The 18,096-nt window shown below is 38.7% G+C and overlaps 1 pseudogene; it reads right to left on the bottom strand.

Annotated features, from left to right (window-relative positions):
* Positions 1-1,007: 1,007 nt before the first annotated feature.
* Positions 1,008-14,559, bottom strand: LOC137234541 (uncharacterized; annotated as a pseudogene).
* Positions 14,560-18,096: the final 3,537 nt, after the last annotated feature.

Genomic DNA, 18,096 nt, shown 5'->3' on the forward strand with positions numbered 1-18,096 from the left:
GTACAGTCAAGTATACACACTGGTGATTCTCAGACTTTTACAACTCCGCCAAGAAAAGAAATTATTCCATACGAAGAACGGTTGAAGAGATACAATGAAGTTAGAAGAAGAATATTTACTCCTGATGATAATACCTCAGAATTTCTAAAACGTTCCTCAACTCATATGAAAGACTTTTGGATAAAAGTTGAAACAAATAGAAAAGACTTAAAGAAAGTTATTTGTTCATTGCAGCGAAGTGAAAGTGATTTGAGGCCCTGTGCCAAGGTTAGGTTATTGGAAAGTGACCACTTAGGCCTACTAGACAGCGGAGCTCAAGTGTCTTGCCTAGGAGGTCTGTTAGCAAAGGAGGTTTCTAAACGTCCTTTACAAAAACACCAAATTCCAATCTGCACAGCTGATGGCAAGAACCAAATAGTTTTCGGTACTATAGACCTTACTGTAAAATATAAAAATAAAACAGAAATCATAACATTTTTTGTTGTGCCTAGCATGTCGCAAGAGTTAATTTTAGGAATTGACTTTTGGCATAAGTTCCAATATGCGCCGAATATTATTTCGGAAATTTCACTTGATGAAAATTATAACGACGAAAACTCGCTTTCGTTGAATGTTGAGCAACAGCATCACTTAAGTTTAGTTAAAAATAGATTCCCAAGCTTCGAAAAAGAAGGCTTAGGAAAAACTTCTTTATTGGAGTACGAGATCCAACCCGAACCCAATGTCCGTCCGATAAAGCAGCGTTATTTCCCAATTTCACCAGCTGTCGAGAAACTCGTACATGCCGAAATTGATGAAATGATTAAGTTAGGTATACCCGCCCGCTCATTTGTAGGCGCTGTTGTATTTCAAGTATAGCGTATGTTGGATTACCCTCATATCTACGAACCACTGGTTGTTGAACTCACTCAGTTCCTCTTCATGGTAAAATTCTTTTTCTGCACGTTCGCGTGCAATTTGGTCAGGATCCTGTGACAAAACTTCAGCCCATGAAAACTTTTTCTTCTTCATACATTTTTTGTCAGATTTGGATCTTAGGGTTTTAGGCGACACCCAATTGGAGAATGTGCGCTCATGGAATGGCGTTCCCACTGACCTATTCTTCATATTACTCCATGTTGTTGTTGTTGTAGCAATGCTCGCCCCACCTAATAGCCGCGACCGATCACAAATTGTCATCAATATCCTCTAACGGGAGTCCAAGGAAACTTGCCGTTTCAACAGGGGTGGACCATAAGGAAAGGGGTGTTAGAGGCGTTGGTTCCACATTACAATTAAAGAGATGGTTGTTGTCATGTGGGGACACATTGCAAGCAGGGCATACATTTTGTATGTCGGGGTTGATTCTGGATAGGTAAGAGTTTAACCTGCTACAGTATCCAGAACAAAGTTGAGCAAGAGTGACACGCGTTTCCCTGGGGAGTATGCGTTCCTCTTCTGCGAGCTCTGGATATTTTTCTTCAAGTACTGGATTCACCGGGCAATTCCCGACATAAAGGTCCGACGCCTGTCTATGGAGTTCACCAAGGACCTGCTTGTGTTTTTCCGCTTCATACGGCTGGGTTCTCAGGTGCCGTATTTCCTCAAAATGCTTACGGAGATGACTCCTTAGGCCCCTAGACGGTGCTCGTTCGTCAATCAGATGTCTGTTGGGATGCCCAGGTTTCTGGGTATTCAACAGAAACTGTTTGGTCAGCATCTCATTTCTCTCCCTGATGGGGAGTATTCTCGCCTCATTATGCAGATGGTGTTCTGGGGACATAAGAAGACAGCCCGTGGCGATTCTGAGAGCAGTATTTTGGCAGGCCTGTAGTTTCTTCCAGTGGGTGGTTTTTAGGCTTGGCGACCATATGGGTGACGCGTAGCATGTAATCGGCTGGCTGATTGCTTGGTATGTGGTCAAGAGCGTTTCTTTATCTTTTCCCCAGGTACTGCCAGCAAGGGATTTGAGGATTTTATTACGGCTCTGAATTCTTGGAACAATTGCGGTTGCGTGCGCACCAAAATGTATATCCTGATCAAACGTCACACCCAAGATTTTGGGGTGTAGGACAGTCGGTAGCGTAGTGCCATCGACGTGGATGTTCAATATGGTCGACTTTTGGGGCGTCCATGTTGTAAATAAGGTCGCGGAAGATTTAGTTGGTGACAATGCCAGGTTTCGCGAGGCGAAAAAACTGGAGAGATCAGGGAGATAGCCGTTTATTTTATTGCATAGCTCATCGATCTTTGGGCCTGGGCCTGTAGCCATTATTGTGCAGTCATCGGCGTAGGAAACGATTGTGACTCCTTCCGGTGGTGAAGGTAGCTTAGATATGTAGAAATTAAACAAAAGCGGGGATAGGACACCACCCTGTGGCACCCCTTGTTTAATTCTCCTTTGTTTTGATGTTTCGTTTCTGAATTGCACCGATGCCTGCCGACCACCCAGATAATTTGCGGTCCACCTTTTAAGACATGGGGGAAGGGTAGACCCTTCCAGGTCTTGCAGTAACGAGCCATGGTTGACCGTATCAAAAGCTTTTGATTGGTCTAACGCTACTGTTCTATGGTGGGGATATTGATTCAAACCGCAATTTATCTGGGTGCTAATGACATTTAGCGCGGAGGTAGTGCTATGGAGTTTTCTGAAGCCATGCTGATGAGGGGCTAGCTGCAAATGTGCTTGGAAATAAGGGAGCAAAATGGCTTCAAGCGTCTTTGCCACTGGCGATAGGAGAGATATCGGACGATATGACTCACCTACGTTAGCTGGTTTCCCAGGCTTTAGTAGCGGGACCACCTTGGCCATTTTCCATTTCTCGGGTATGACAAAGGTGGAAAGAGACAGGTTGAAGACATGCGCCAAATATTTGAAACCCTCTTTCCCTAGGTTTTTAAGCATCGGCATGGCTATGCCGTCTGGGCCCACTGCTTTGGATGGTTTAGCGCGACCAATGGCGTCCTCAACCTCTCTAGCGGTGATGGTAATTGGTGACGCGCTGAGTTTGTGTTTATGTGCGTGTCTATTGGCTCTCCGTCTATCTTTGTCGACCGTAGGATGCATTACATATTGTCGGCAGAAAGCGCTCGCGCATTTTTTCGCATCCGACAGCACCTTATCGCCAAAGGCGATGGAAACTTTGTCTTTGTGCTTAGTCGGATTCGATAGGGACTTTACGGTGGACCAAAGTTTACGTACACCTGTAGAGAGGTTACAACCTCTTAGGTGCTCTTCCCATTTCGCCCGCTTGTGTTCGTCCACAAGCAATCTGATGCGTTGGTTTATATCCCTTATTTGGGGGTCGCCTGGATCAAGCTGTCTTATAAGGTCGCGTTCCCTCGCTAAGCTCGCGGCCTCCGCCGGGAAGTGGGGCCGGATTTCGGGAATTCTCCCGGCGGGAATGAAATGTGCCGAGGCGGATTCAATGACCTTACGGAAGGCACGCTCCCCTTGGCGGGCATCAGTCGGGATAGGGAGGGCAGCAAAGCTGTTGTCTGTTGCAGATTTGTATTCTTCCCACTTTCCTTTTTTGAAGTTTATGAAAGTGCGTTTTTCGGTGACGATGAAGTCGGCGGTACGCTCGAACGAAATAAGTATGGGCAGGTGGTCGGATGTCAATGTTACCATCGGCTGCCAGTTGACGCAGTTTACGAGTTCTGCGCTCACGATTGAGATATCTGGCGAGCTATGACAGCTTCCTACCATACGTGTGGGGGCGTCTCCGTTTATTGTGCAGAACGTCGTTTCGTCTATTTGATCCGCCAACATCTCACCCCTACCGTCCGCCCACAAGTTTGAATGCCATAGGTCGTGATGGGCATTGAAATCGCCTAAGATAATGCCATTGTTGCCAGTGAGTAAGGCCTCGATATTAGGGCGGTATCCACTGGGGCAACAGGTGACAGGAGGGATGTAGATGTTGATGATTTCTAGATTTGCATCGCCTGACCGGACAGATAGGCCTTGACGTTCTAAGACATTGTCACTGCGGTCGATGCCAGGATCAAATATATGATATTGCACAGAGTGGTGTATAATAAACGCGAGGCCGCCTCCATTTCCGCTCTCGCGGTCTTTCCTGTGGACATTATAACCAGAGCAGGTCTGCAATGCAGATCTTGCTGTGAGTTTAGTCTCTTGAATCATGCGGATGTTGTGCCGCTTCATGAAATCGACTATCTCCGTAATCTTCCCAGTTAGTCCATTACAGTTGAACTGCAGAATTCTGAAGTGCATGAGGGGTGACGCCGCCACTCTGGGGGTAAGTGAGGGGTGACTACGCCTAGGTTGTGGAAGGCCAGGACGCAATTGCTGTTGTGGCCTTGGGACTGGGCGCCCTTGGGCAAGCATTGGGGTACCCGGATGATTTGGGTTTGCGACCTGGCAACATGACGCGATGAGACCCGTCGAGGGGTTGCCGTCGCGGAGACCAGAACATCTAGGAAAGTGGCACCACCCAAGGCAGGAGCTGCATTGAGCGGATGTCGCAAACCTGTATATTCTGTGCTGGCAGACGGTGCAAACGGAGGCAGGGACTAAGAGTCTGTTTCCCTGACCTGCACGATTGCTGCCAGAAAAGAGGGGGGGGGGGGGAGAAGAAGACGGGGGCAGGGGCTGATGCTCAGCATTGCTACCAGCTCTACTACGAAGGTAGTAGTTATGAGTGGTATCAGCTGTTTGAGTTGTTGGCGCCGTGGGGTGCGAGCAGCAGTGGGTACTTGTTGTGGCTTGCTGAGCAGCGAAGCTGCTGGAAGGTAGTGGGAATACGCTTAGGCGTAGACTACGGGACGCCCTTGGGCGTGAGCAGCAAGGAGCCACAAAAGATTTATAAAAGTTACGTGGACGTCGGGTTTTGGGATCAAGCCCAGAACAACCTGTCCGATGCAACCATCCCTTGCACGAGACACACTGAACAGAGTATGACCGTCCTAAAAAGATTCTTTTCGGGCAAATGCAGCAAAACCATTTCTTAGGACCGGGGTCAGGAGACGGACGCGGATTGGGTTCGATACCTTCCCGGAGTAAGAGAATATGTAGCAGTCCTGCTGCAAGGAGCTGCTGGGAGGATGACAATTTGTGGGAGGGACGAAACAAATTAAATGGGGTCACACTGAAATGACAGTCCTTGGTCGGGAAAAATCCCGAGTCGCTCCGGTACATAGAACCGACTGCCTTGGGAAGCGCCATGCTGCATTACGGTTATATCTATTCATAAATGAAACTGCCTTTGAATCACCTGTGCCTTCCTTAACTGAAATACCATCCTCATTGAAGAACTCTAAATAACTAATACGTTTTGCTGGACGTAAATAATGTTACTTCACCATTTCCTCATAGATCGAATTTCTATTTTGGCGTCAGCATGAGCGTACCTGCAATACATTTTAAATTGTATTAATATAAAAATAGCAAATATTTTGTTTTCTTTATATACCGGATTTGATCCACTATATTCCACGATGTAGCGTGGGCGACGCTTCCGATTACGATTTACTGGTGTTTCGTAAATGTCAGCACTGTTGCTATTTGTTGTTGCTCCATCATCAAAGTCCTCATCATCATCGTCATCATTGGCTTCCTGCTCTGAACTATTGCCGCTATCTGTAGTCTGTTGTTTTTCTTCATAGTGCTCATCGTATTTTGAGGACTTTATATACGCCGAACGCGAAGATTTCGTATTGCCCGTGGTAACAGGAGCAGTAGAAGTTTGTTTTTTATAATACTTGCATTTGGAAATCATAAGATTTTGCGCTTTCACATCATTGTGACAGTAGCCTTTAACGTGTAATTTTTCCAAAATGTTAACAATGTGTATGCCTAGTGTTAATACATACTTTTGATGGACACGACAATTTTTAATTAAAGAACGTAGATCGCAATCAAAACGCTGCAACACAAGAAAACGGTAACGAGCATCACCAAAATAATGAGAACCTGATGCGATGTAGCTGGGTATACCCGTAGGGGAAATTTGGGTTAGTGATGCTGCAACATTTGGTTGTTTACCCAAGTTAAAATTTTCCTTTTTTAAATGGTTTGCTAAATAAAACAAGAGTTCTTATTTATTTTTTCTATGAATTAAAGCAAAATTCTTACCTTCGTCTTTGACAGTGTTCATTAAAGAATGGATTCTACAAACAGAAGACCATTTGAATGTGGTTCGATTTTTACCACGAATTTTGCATTTTCGTTGGTTACGCGGAATGCTGGTATTATCCGAAGCCAAAAATATTTCTCCAAAATTTCCTTTGCCTATGTGTAGACAGTGTGCAAAAGGGAGAATAGCAGGTATTATGAATGTGATAGCGTTTTCCGACGTGTTGGCACTAAAAAGTATCGATGAGTTGTTAGCATGTTTAGTATATTGATTTCTAGCTATTGGATCTATAAGGTGATTACAATGTTTATAAGGACCATTTAGTTGATGGTATTGGTACTTTCAGTTAAGTCCATCACAAATATTAAATTCAATATATTTTCTTGTTATACATCTAGTTTATAAAGTTTCGCCAACCTGCGTTGGCAAAAGATATGCTGAACTGTAGAGGAAGAAACATTTTTAAAATTTAATAAAATCAAAAATGATAGTTGTGGTAAAAAGGGGTAAAGTATTGTATGTTAAAGTATAGCAAAGTCTCAGCGGCATTGTCCTGGTGAAAATTTAGTTTGAATAGGTCTTATTCTTCATTCTCAGAAACATGTACGAAGGTACCTCGTAAGATATTAAAAATCCTCAACGCTTTTTTTTGCAATAACTTCAAAAAACTCACATTCAAAGCGGTGTCCTATCCCTACTTCTGTTTAACTTCTACATATCAATAGCTATCTTCACCACCAGAAGGAGTCACTATTGTTTCCTACACCATATGATCGCCAAGCCTAAAGATTGCCCACTGGAAGAAGCTACAGGCCTGCCAAAATACTGCCCTCAGAACCGCCACGGATTGTCTCCTACACCCAGGAACCTAGGCATCCCAACAGACATCTGATTGATGAGCCAACACCGCCCATGGTCTTAAGGAGTCACCTCCGTTAGCACTATGAGGAAATACGGTACTTGAGAACTCAGCCGTATGAAGCAAGAAAACACAAGCAGGTCCTTGGTGAACTATAACAGGCGTCGGACCTCTATGTCAGGAATTGCCCGGTGAATTCAGTACTCAAAGAACAATGCCCAAAAATTGCAGAACAGGAACGCACGCTCCCAAGGGAAACGCGAGTCACTCTAGTCCAACTTCGATCTGGATACTGTAACAGGTTAAACCCTTACCTATCCAGAATCAACCCCGACATACAAAATGTCCCTGCTTGCAGTGTGTCCCCACATGACACCAACCATCTTTTCAATTGTAATGTGGAACCAACTCCTCTAACACCCCTCTTTTTATAGTCCACCCCTGTTGAAACAGCAAGTTTCCTCGGACTCCCGTTGGAGGACATTGATGACAATTTGTGATTGGTCAGACCTATTGGATGGGGCGAAGCACTGCTATAACAACAACATCAGAAGGCACTCGAAGACGATGCCTCAAAACTAACAACCAAAAGCAATAATTATCTTTTCACTGACACAAATTTTATAGTTTTTTCTTCCGTTGTTGGACACAATCTTTTCATAATATTACTTAACAATTTAAGATTAGACATTTTTTTCAAGTTGTATTTTGACTTACCAGCAGCAATAGAATCATGTTTAATTGTACGCTGCACAATCACTGCACCATCATGTAACGAAGCTCAGTTTCTTCCAAAAATTGTTCGGCACTGCCACGTAAAATCAATGTACATGTTCTAGCATTAACGCAACCTTTAAATAATTATAAACTATAAAAATAAAATTAATTTCAAACCCACTATCAAACCTTGGAAAATGTTGAAATGTTCACCACCAACTTGACGTTCTTCAAAGTAATCACATTGACCCAAAACACTTGAATTAATATCATTAGCTGTAGTCATAACAGCACCACCACAAGCTTTCATTGTACGTTTCAAATCTTCTTCTGCTACACTAACAGAACATTTCAAGATCTGCAAAGTACTGTGCACCAACATCACCAATTGGTAGTTTAGATAACACAACATTGGTGGCGTACTTGGCTTGTTTATTGTACAGAATACGCCATTCAGCATCAACAATTTACTGATACTCTTGAACATTATCAATACGTACTTCAGCATTGTCAGACTCAGCCTTGAATTCCAATTCTGTATTTAAAATTGCGATTTTATATTTTTTGTATGACGCTGGATCCACCAAAGAAAAGTACAGCGTCCACAACCATTTTAGAAAAGAAATCTTTTTGTTGATGAATAAGTTTGGAGGACATTGCTGTGGCAGCGCATTTTTCCAATAAAGCACGTTGTTGTTCCTTTGATTGGCGCTTCGACATGTTCAGCCATGCCATATTTTGGTCAGGCATAATTGTAATGTTTTGCGTATAGCTTTAATGATGATACGTGCATGCACGCCTTCCTCAACATATGGCTTAACTTGTTTTAAGATTTCACATGCTTAAAAAACTACTGAAGTGGTGCCATCGCCGACCTGATAAGAGAAACATTTTTATTCTACATATTCTAATATAACAAAAAACTTACCTCAGCATTTTGAGATTTGGCGATGTCGACTAGAGTTTTACGGCTGGATGCACAAAACCCAATAGTTTAATAATGGTTGCCCCATCATTTGAAATTGTGGCCCTACCACTGGAATCAACAATATGTTTGTCCATAGTGTGTGAACCCAATGTAGTGCGTACAGCGTCCACAATTGAATGCGAGGCATTGATGTTGGATATGAGTTGAAGTTCTACCTTGAGAGCTATCGGTACCCAAATATTTTTTACACAAAAACTCATGTACCCAATACAAGTTCAGGACGTTCATATTTATCGACACGCTGTACGGTGTGGCCCAAATGTTGGAAATATTCAGTTGGCACTGTTGAGAAAAAATTTGTATCAATGAACACAGGTAAAAGTGAAAGATTTTTTTTACCATCTGTTGTTACTTTACACATTAGACATTGGAAACGACGACCAGCATCTACAAATTGCATTTTAGCCTTGCAAACGATTACATCTAATTGAACCCATTTCACCAAAATTTACAATGGGTGGCTCATATTCACCCTCAACCGTGCGTGCCATTGGTGAGATGGTAAGTGTAAAGGACAAAGCTGTTGTTTTTAATAAATCAGCTGTTGCAGGTATGCAATAAAAAAAGGCAAACGAGAAAGACCAATGGAATTGCCAAACAAAAAAATAATTTCGAATATCAATACCTAACGTAACGTGGCGAGGAGTTACCCTGATCTTGTACCACATATTTTGTGGTCACCAATCAGGCCCGGCAGAACACTTTCAACCCGGGTGGTTAGTTGTCATTAGATGAAGAACCAATGTTACTTCTACAAAAACAAAAAAAAAAGATCGTCAGAAAAAAAGTCAACAGTTTGTCACCCTGGCAATTGCAACTCGTTGGGAAAGAGCCAGATTAGCCAAAATAGTTTTTTTTTTCAACTTAATGTGGAAAATATGGAAAGCTGTATTGAAACAATTATTTTGGCGTTGAGTGCTTTTCACCAGCTTACTACGACTACACTCATTTAAATGAATTTGTTCACATAAACAAAATTGAGCAACGCGAAAATGAAACCAAAGTAGAAATATGTGCAACTCTCATCTTTTTGAGTGCGTTGTTATATAATCAGCTGATGTGAATAAACGTACATATCTAATTGAAAATACTTACGTGTTATAATTTTAATAACTTCGTCAGACAACATAATAATATAGTTTTCAATAATTCTCAACAAAAACAAATGACTTCCACGCTCATTGTACACTTTTCATTTGCGATTTGTCGAAACTCACTTAATGACAAAGCAAACGCGAAGTTGTATGTAAATGGGCTATTAAAAATACTACAGTGGCAATTATTTTGGTCGGAACATTTTATTTTTTCGGTGTAGAAAATACACCCTTGAAAAGCATTCAATTATACTTGGATATCAGGAAGATTCAGTACTTTCAAAAAATGTTACTTACGCAATGCACATACAATGCAAAATAAGATCGTTTGGAATTTTACGAAATAAATTTATCCAACAATGTTTCCAAATCAAGTCTTGTCGTGGTAAACATTTAGGATAGCGATATAACTAAGTCTATTCTGCAAAATTGTTGATCGCAAATATGTTTTGGGTCGACGAAGAACAGAAAATTTCCTATAATTTGAACAAGATGACCCTGGTGTTGTCAGGAGCAAACGAACGAAACGCATATACTCCGGAATAAGCCCTCTAGTCCATTCGAATTTTTGCAAGAAATTTACAACTTCTCTCAAATTATTCGCCTTTTCATTTTGCCTTTTCACAAGTTTTAAAAACACGTGTCTGTCGCTCAGTAAACTTTCTTTGCCAAAATCGTCTTTATAAAATTTTACAATACTATCAATATCTGCAGACTGCCCCACTGCGAATTGTTCCAGCAATTTGAAAAATCGCGCTGAATCATTTTCGAATCTACTTTTGAGCGACGCAATCAATTGATCGAAAACTTCAAAGTATGATTTTCTAAAAAAATCATCTGGTGTTTTGAATTGCAGGACTTCAGCAGTACCTTGCTCAAGAGGCTTTGGAATTTTTCGTTGCCGTGGAATTTGAGGTTCAATCAGTTCGGGGTCAGCAACTATTTGAAAGCTTTTTTTTTCCAAATATCTTCAAATTTAGAATCACGAGAAGCATCAAGAACATCTGACACGGCTTCAATCTTTTCGTATGATTCAATGACGCAGAGATTCGACTTTTGCAATTCCTTGTTCAAAATTTCCACGCGATCGAAAATTTCAATCATCATAATGAAATAAAATGCACACTCAAATGAATACATGTAGTCGTAAAACCCTGACGATTTCGCTGATATGGCGCTGTCGATTTCCTTATTTACAGATCGGTCATAGAAAAATTGCATCAACTCTGCATAGTTTGCCTTTACGACCTTCAGAGACTTAATTTTTACCACCCATCTGTAAAATTTAAAAAATATATATATGTATATAAATACCTCAATCATGATAAAAGAAAATTTTTAATTTCTTTTCTATACCTATATAATTTTAATAGGCTGCAGGCGCGGGTAAATCTTTGTGGCTCCTTTCCTGCGCGCCAATGTGCAACTCCTTGAACTGTGCAACGCGTTTTGGAGATTCTCTGACAAAATTTATCAGTTCTTTTATTGTCACAATAAATTTTCTTGCGAGTAGAATTTTCTCGATTGAGTCTTGAACAACTAGATTCAAGCTATGTGCAATGCAATGCACGAATAAGGCTCGTGGTTCTGCTTCACAAATCTGTTTTTGCAATTCTGAAATCCTGCCTGAAACATTCGATGCCCCATCGTAACACTGACCCCTGAGTTTGGAAAGCTATAGTTGGCATTTGTCGAAATTTTCACTGACGAGGTTGAATAAAGTTGTTGCCTTAGTGTTAGGAGTTGAAAAAAATCCAATAAAATTTTCACTTGCTGTTAAATTTTCTGAAACGGTTCTAAGGCAAACGGACACTTGTTTAATTCGAGACACATCGGAAGTTTCATCTAAAGAAATCGAAAAATATTCGGTGTGTTTCGTTGCTTCCATGATTTCCGATAATACAATAGTGGCTATAAGTTGGAGAATTTCATTTTGACTTTCATGGTGAAGCCATTTGTGACCATCCCTCTGCGCGTGACTTCAAAAACGTCATGAAATTGGAGTTTTCATCATTATTGTCTCCTCTCATAGGCAAGCCCTGTTTCGCTAGTGATTTTAACGTGCTGAATACTTTTAATAATGCTGTCCGATTCTCCGTAATTTGTTTTGAGTGCGTTGTTGATATTTGTTGCACCACGTTAACTTTTGCAAGATTTCTTAATGCATCAGCGCAATTAAGATGTAGGGGACAAGAAGCGCAAGCACTAGCAAAATCAAATAAAGTGGCAGAAATTGCAGTTTTTTGAACACTGGTTACATGTAGTAGAATACATGTGTGCGTAGCAGAGAAAATAAACAAACTTCGAAGTTTGCTCATGCCGAGCGCATACACAGGGCGCTCTTTCACGTGGAAAAATTTGAAAACTTTTGTCAAATCCCGGGTGGTTAAAATACCCACCCGAAAATTTCCGAGTGGGTAGTACTACCCACCATACCCACATTATCTGCCGGGCCTGTCACCAATGGTGGTAATAAACCCTGTTCATTAGTAATAAAAGCACCACCAGCGCTATTTTGATTTTCAACGATAACGCTTATCGGATTAGGCATCTGATCGGGATCTAAACGGCGTTGGGCTACTGTTGAGGCTGTTGATATATACGAGTACCAGGTGCAGGTGGTTGCTAAAGAAAATAATACAAAAATAATCATCAGTAATATTTGAAATATATTAGTTGTATTAGCATACATTATAACCATGACATCCGGGAATTGGGGGTTGACCCGGCATGGGTGGTTGAGTGAGCATTGGCGCCTGTCCAGGTTGTGTTGGTGGCATCATTTGACCCATGTAACCACCTGGAGCACTTGGTTGTTGTAGAGGATAGCCTGGATGTTGAGGTTGTGGAGGGCAACCAGGTGGACCAGGTTGTGGTGGATAGCCCGACTGTTGTGGCATTGGCAGATAGGTTGTTGCTGCTGCTGTCGTGGCATTGCATAACAAATGGCTTTTCGTTTGAACACCGGAAATAGCTTTCACAACAGTGGACTTACCATGTCCAATCCTGCCAATATTGATTATTGCCTGACGCGAAATTACCTCTGGCGATAATGGGGACAAATTTTCGATATCCTGTAAATAATAGTTTTTTATTAATTCAAATTATATTAAAGCAAATCCTACAATATAACAGTTTGAACGATGCAGATTTTGTAGCACCAGTAATGAAAATGAATGAATGGATGTGTAGCGATATGGGAAAATGATGTTAGATTTCCCAGAAAATGGCTTTTCCCATATCGCACTTATAGGCTAACAGCTGGTAAGCATTTTTCAGCAGGTATTTGAGGCACAATGAAAATTATGTACAATGCTTTTTTAATGGTATCTAAATATAGAAACGCAGAACTGGCTAAGGGTTGGCGGGGCTGAAAAAATCCTTGAATTAAACAAAAAAATTAATTTTTGTATACTAAAAATGTTTTTGAGGCACTTTGAAAATTAAATATGTTAAAATTTAATATTTGAAAAATATAAAAAATAGAAGCCAGATTATTAGGTTGGGTCTAAAACTTTGCCAGGTCATTGCAAAATAATTCTTTTTTTTTGTATTGAAAAAATGTTTTTGAGGCACTTTGCAAATTACATATGTTAAAATCTAATATTTGAAAAATATAAAAAGAAATAAGCCAGATTTTTAGGTTGAGCCTAAAACTTTGCCAGGTCATTGCAAAATAATTTTTTTTAATTGAAAAAATGTTTTTGAGGCACTTTGAAAGTTAGATATGTTAAAATTTAATATTTGAAAAATATAAAAAGCAATAAGCCAGATTATTAGGTTGGGTTTAAAACTTTGCCAGGTCATTGCAAAATAATTTTGTTTAATTGAAAAAATGTTTTTGGGGCATTTTGAAAATTAAATATGTTAAAATTTAATATTTGAAAAATACAAAAAGAAATAAGCCAGATTATTTGGTTGGGTCTAAAACTTTGCCAGGTCATTGCAAAATAATTTTTTTAATTGAAAAAATGTTTTTGAGGCACTTTGAAAGTTAGATATGTCAAAATTTAATATTTGAAAAATATAAAAAGCAATAAGCCAGATTATTAAGTTGGGTTTAAAACTTTGCCAGGTCATTGTAAAATAATTTTTTTTAGATTGAAAAAATGTTTGAAGCATTTTGAAAATTAGATATTGTAACGAATTTAGGGAAATTCCATACAATGCATGATATCTCTCTTTCATTCGATGGTATTTAAAAAAAAATTTTGGGCAACTTGACAGCAACTGGAGCTTCACGTGTTGATATAATTTCCGATCAATATTTTTGTCCTTCAGTTAAGGATTACGAACGTATACGAAGAAATGAACAAAGTACTATTTACTTTAGTAGAGCCGATAGATTTCATGAAAGAATTGAAAAACATAGAATTTAAGCAGAGCTTTTTCAAAAGTTTAATTGAACATTGGGCTTCACGTGAAGTAATACCATTTATGCATAATGTGATTAGAAATTTGAACTATGAGTTTTGCCATTCTTATATTATTGAAAATGATTCAATAAAAATGTCAATTGATGAAAACATGACCTGCGATAATCATGAAGAGGCTGACACAAGAATAACTCACCACGTATGCAGCTCGAAACAAATTCCAAGACAAATATTCTTATTAAAACTTGTGATACAGATGTTTTAATAATCATGTTGGGAAGCATGGATCACCTTCAAAGCGATGATCTTCATATTTTCATGGAATATGGCACCGGAAATGCAAAAAGATATATATATATAACTAAATTATACATCGAGTTAGGGTCATCTTTATGCGCAAGTTTACCTGACTATCATTCATTAGCAGGGTGCGATTATAATCCATCTTTTTTCAAAAAGGCAAGATAAAACCATTGAAAATCTTAAAGAAAAATTAGGCCTATCAACCAGTATTAATAAGTCTTGGAGTTGCCCACATATCCGGTTCGCACAATATTTTTTAAAAATTATAAATAATATTAGATTAAAATTTCAACGTGCCTCAAAAACATTTTTTCAATCTACAAAAAAAAAATTAGTTTGCAATGACCTGGTAAAGTTTTAGACCCAACCAAATAATCTGGCTTATTTCTTTTTATATTTTTCAAATATTAAATTTTAACATATTTAATTTTCAAAATGCCTCAAAAACATTTTTTCAATCTAAAAAAAATTATTTTGCAATGACCTGACAAAGTTTTAGACTCAACCAAATAATCCTATTTCTTTTTGTATTTTTCAAATATTAAATTTTAACATATTTAATTTTCAAAAGGCCTCAAAATAATTTTTTCAATTAAAAAAAATTATTTTGCAATGACCTGGCAAAGTTTTAGACCCAACCGAATAATCTGGCTTATTTCTTTTTATATTTTTCAAATATTAAATTTTAACATATCCAATTTTCAAAGTGCCCCAAAAACAGTTTTTCAATTAAAAAAAAAATATTTTGTAATGACCTTGCAAAGTTTTAGGCCCAACCTAATAATCTGGCTTATTTCTTTTTATATTTTTCAAATATTAAATTTTAGCATATCTAATTTTAAAAGTGCCTCAAAAACATTTTTTCAATAAAAAAAATTATTTTGCAATGACCTGGCAAAGTTTTAGACCCAACCTAATAATCTGGCTTAATTCTTTTTATATTTTTCAAATATTAAATTTTAACATATCTAATTTTCAAAGTGCCTCGAAAACATTTTTTCAATTAAAAAAGAAATTATTTTACAATGACCTGGCAAAGTTTTAGACCCAACCTAATAATCTGTCTTATTTCTTTTTATATTTTTCAAATATTAAGTTTTAACATATCTAATTTTCAGAGTGCCTCAAAAACATTTTTAGCATTCAAAAATAAATTTTTTTGATAAATTCAAGGGTTGCTTCAGCCCCGCCACCCCTTAGCCAGTTCTGCGTTTCTATATTTAGATACCATTAAAAAAGCATTGCACATAATTTTCATTGTGCCTCAAATACCTGCTCAAAAATGCTTACCAGCTCTCCTACTATTACTTGATTTTGGTTCCTTTGTGGAAAATATAAATGTATTATTAATATAAAATGCAAATACCGTAGTGCACATAACACTTAATTTAAATTTAGTTTTTATTATATCCGAAATTATTATTAAATCAATTTTTATTACTCTGCTGTTGCTGCGCTTGTGGTTTTAATCTGAAAATAACAAATGGCGGATTCGCAGAAAATTTTTGTGACGCATTTGAGGGTACATAGCATGTAAGAAAAGGCAAGCATATATGGATCGGACATTTCAATTAGGCCATCTCATTCTGTCATACTAACAATTGTGGAACAATGGGGGATACTTTGTTGTTGGTCGCCATTTTTAGTCACTAGATTTTTGCTGGGTAGTGGGACGCTTAGCGACCACTACGGAGCACCTGGCAGTGACCACTCAGGTTGTTTAAGTTACGTATATTACAAGTCAGGAAAGTACAGGTATATATTGGGACGCGTAGCGACCACTACGGAGCAACTGGTAGTGACCACTCAGGTTGTTTAAGCTACGTATATTACAAGTCAGGAAAGTACAGGTATACAGTAGGACGCGTAGCGACCACTACGGAGCAATTGGTAATGACCACTCAGGTTGTTTAAGTTACGTATATTACGAGTCAGGATGCGTATATAGTGGGATGCGTAGCGGCCACTACGAAACAACTGGTAGTGACCACTCAGGTTGTTTAAATAACTAGAACGCTGCATATACTTCAGGAAAATTACAGGGGAAGAGATGTCTAGAGTAAAATGTAGAAATTCCATAATAATAATCGAATAAATAAATTGTATATTTTAACATAGAGAAGATCTTTTCTTTGTAGGGTAACCCATCAACCGAGTTATAACCATGGCTATAGACCCGGAACGACCGGGGTTCGTTACAAATGGCGCCCGAGCAGGACCACGTATAAGGGTGAAAGAAAACGACAGGAATACTAAAATCAACGGACGGAGAAGGTGGGAAATAAATTACAAGAGGATCATTACCTGGAACACAGAACAAAGCAATCATGGTAAAGGTAAAGTGGATCAACTACCTCAATAAGGAGGAGATGGTTATATACGCAAATGAATTTGGTATCGGGAGCACGGGAACTGTCGACGAACTGAGGAAGGAGTAACGAAATATTCTAGGATTATGTCTTAGAACTGCAGAGCTTGACGCGGCACGCCAATCTAACAGAGGAACACAAACTTTTGTGAACGAAGAAGAAGCACTAAGGACAACCAAAAAAAAAAACAAAACGAAGAATTACAGGCACATGATAAGAAGAGAAAAGACGAAGAAGAATAAGCACGAATTACTACGAAGAACGCAGGAAGCGGTAGATTTAAAGAGCGAAGAAGAAGAAGGATAAATAATTACGGGGAAAATAATTAAGCAACCAGCTACACGGATGGCGGAGAGTTAGAAATGAGAAAGAAGAAGAATTATAGGAAGAAGAAGAAGAAGAGCGAAGTTAAATCTGATTGCACTCACAAGGTTGTAAGAAGAAGCGCAATAAACCCCAATTACAATTTTTATACTTAGTTGAGCAGAGCTCACAGAGTATAATATTTTTGATTGGATAACGGTTGGTGGTACAGGTATAAAGGAAAAGAGATAGATATAGACTTTCATATATCAAAATCATCAGTATCGAAAAAAAATTTGATTGAGCCATGTCCGTCCGTCCGTCCGTCCGTCCGTTAACACGATAACTTCAGTAAATTTTGAGGTATCTTGATGAAATTTGGTATGTAGGTTCCTGGGTACACATCTTAGATCGCTATTTAAAATGAACGAAATGGGACTATAACCACGCCCACTTTTTCGATATCGAAAATTTCGAAAAACCAAAAAAGTGCGATAATTCATTACCAAAGACGGGTAAAGCGATGAAACTTGGTAGGTGAGTTGAACTTATGACGCAGAATAGAAAATTAGTAAAATTTTCGACAATGGGCATGGCACCGCCCCCTTTTAAAGGAAGGTAATTTAAAAGTTTTGCAAGCTGTAATTTGGCATTCGTTGAAGATATCATTAAGAAATTTGGCAGGAACGTTACTCCTATTACTATATGTATGCTTAAAAAAAATTAGCAAAATCGGAGAACGACCACGCCCACTTTAAAAAAAATTTTTTTTAAGTCAAATTTTAACAAAAAATTTAATATCTTTACAGTATATAAGTAAATTATGTCAACATTTAACTCCATTAATGATATGGTGCAACAAAATACAAAAATAAAAGAAAATTTCAAAATGGGCGTGGCTCCGCCCTTTTTCATTTAATTTGTCTAGGTTACTTTTAATGCCATAAGTCGAACAAAAATTTAACAATCCTTGTGAAATTTGGTAGGGGCTTAGATTCCAGGACGAT

This window comes from Eurosta solidaginis, chromosome X (genome assembly GCF_040869045.1).
Source record: "Eurosta solidaginis isolate ZX-2024a chromosome X, ASM4086904v1, whole genome shotgun sequence".
NCBI classification, from domain to species: Eukaryota; Metazoa; Arthropoda; class Insecta; order Diptera; family Tephritidae; genus Eurosta; species Eurosta solidaginis.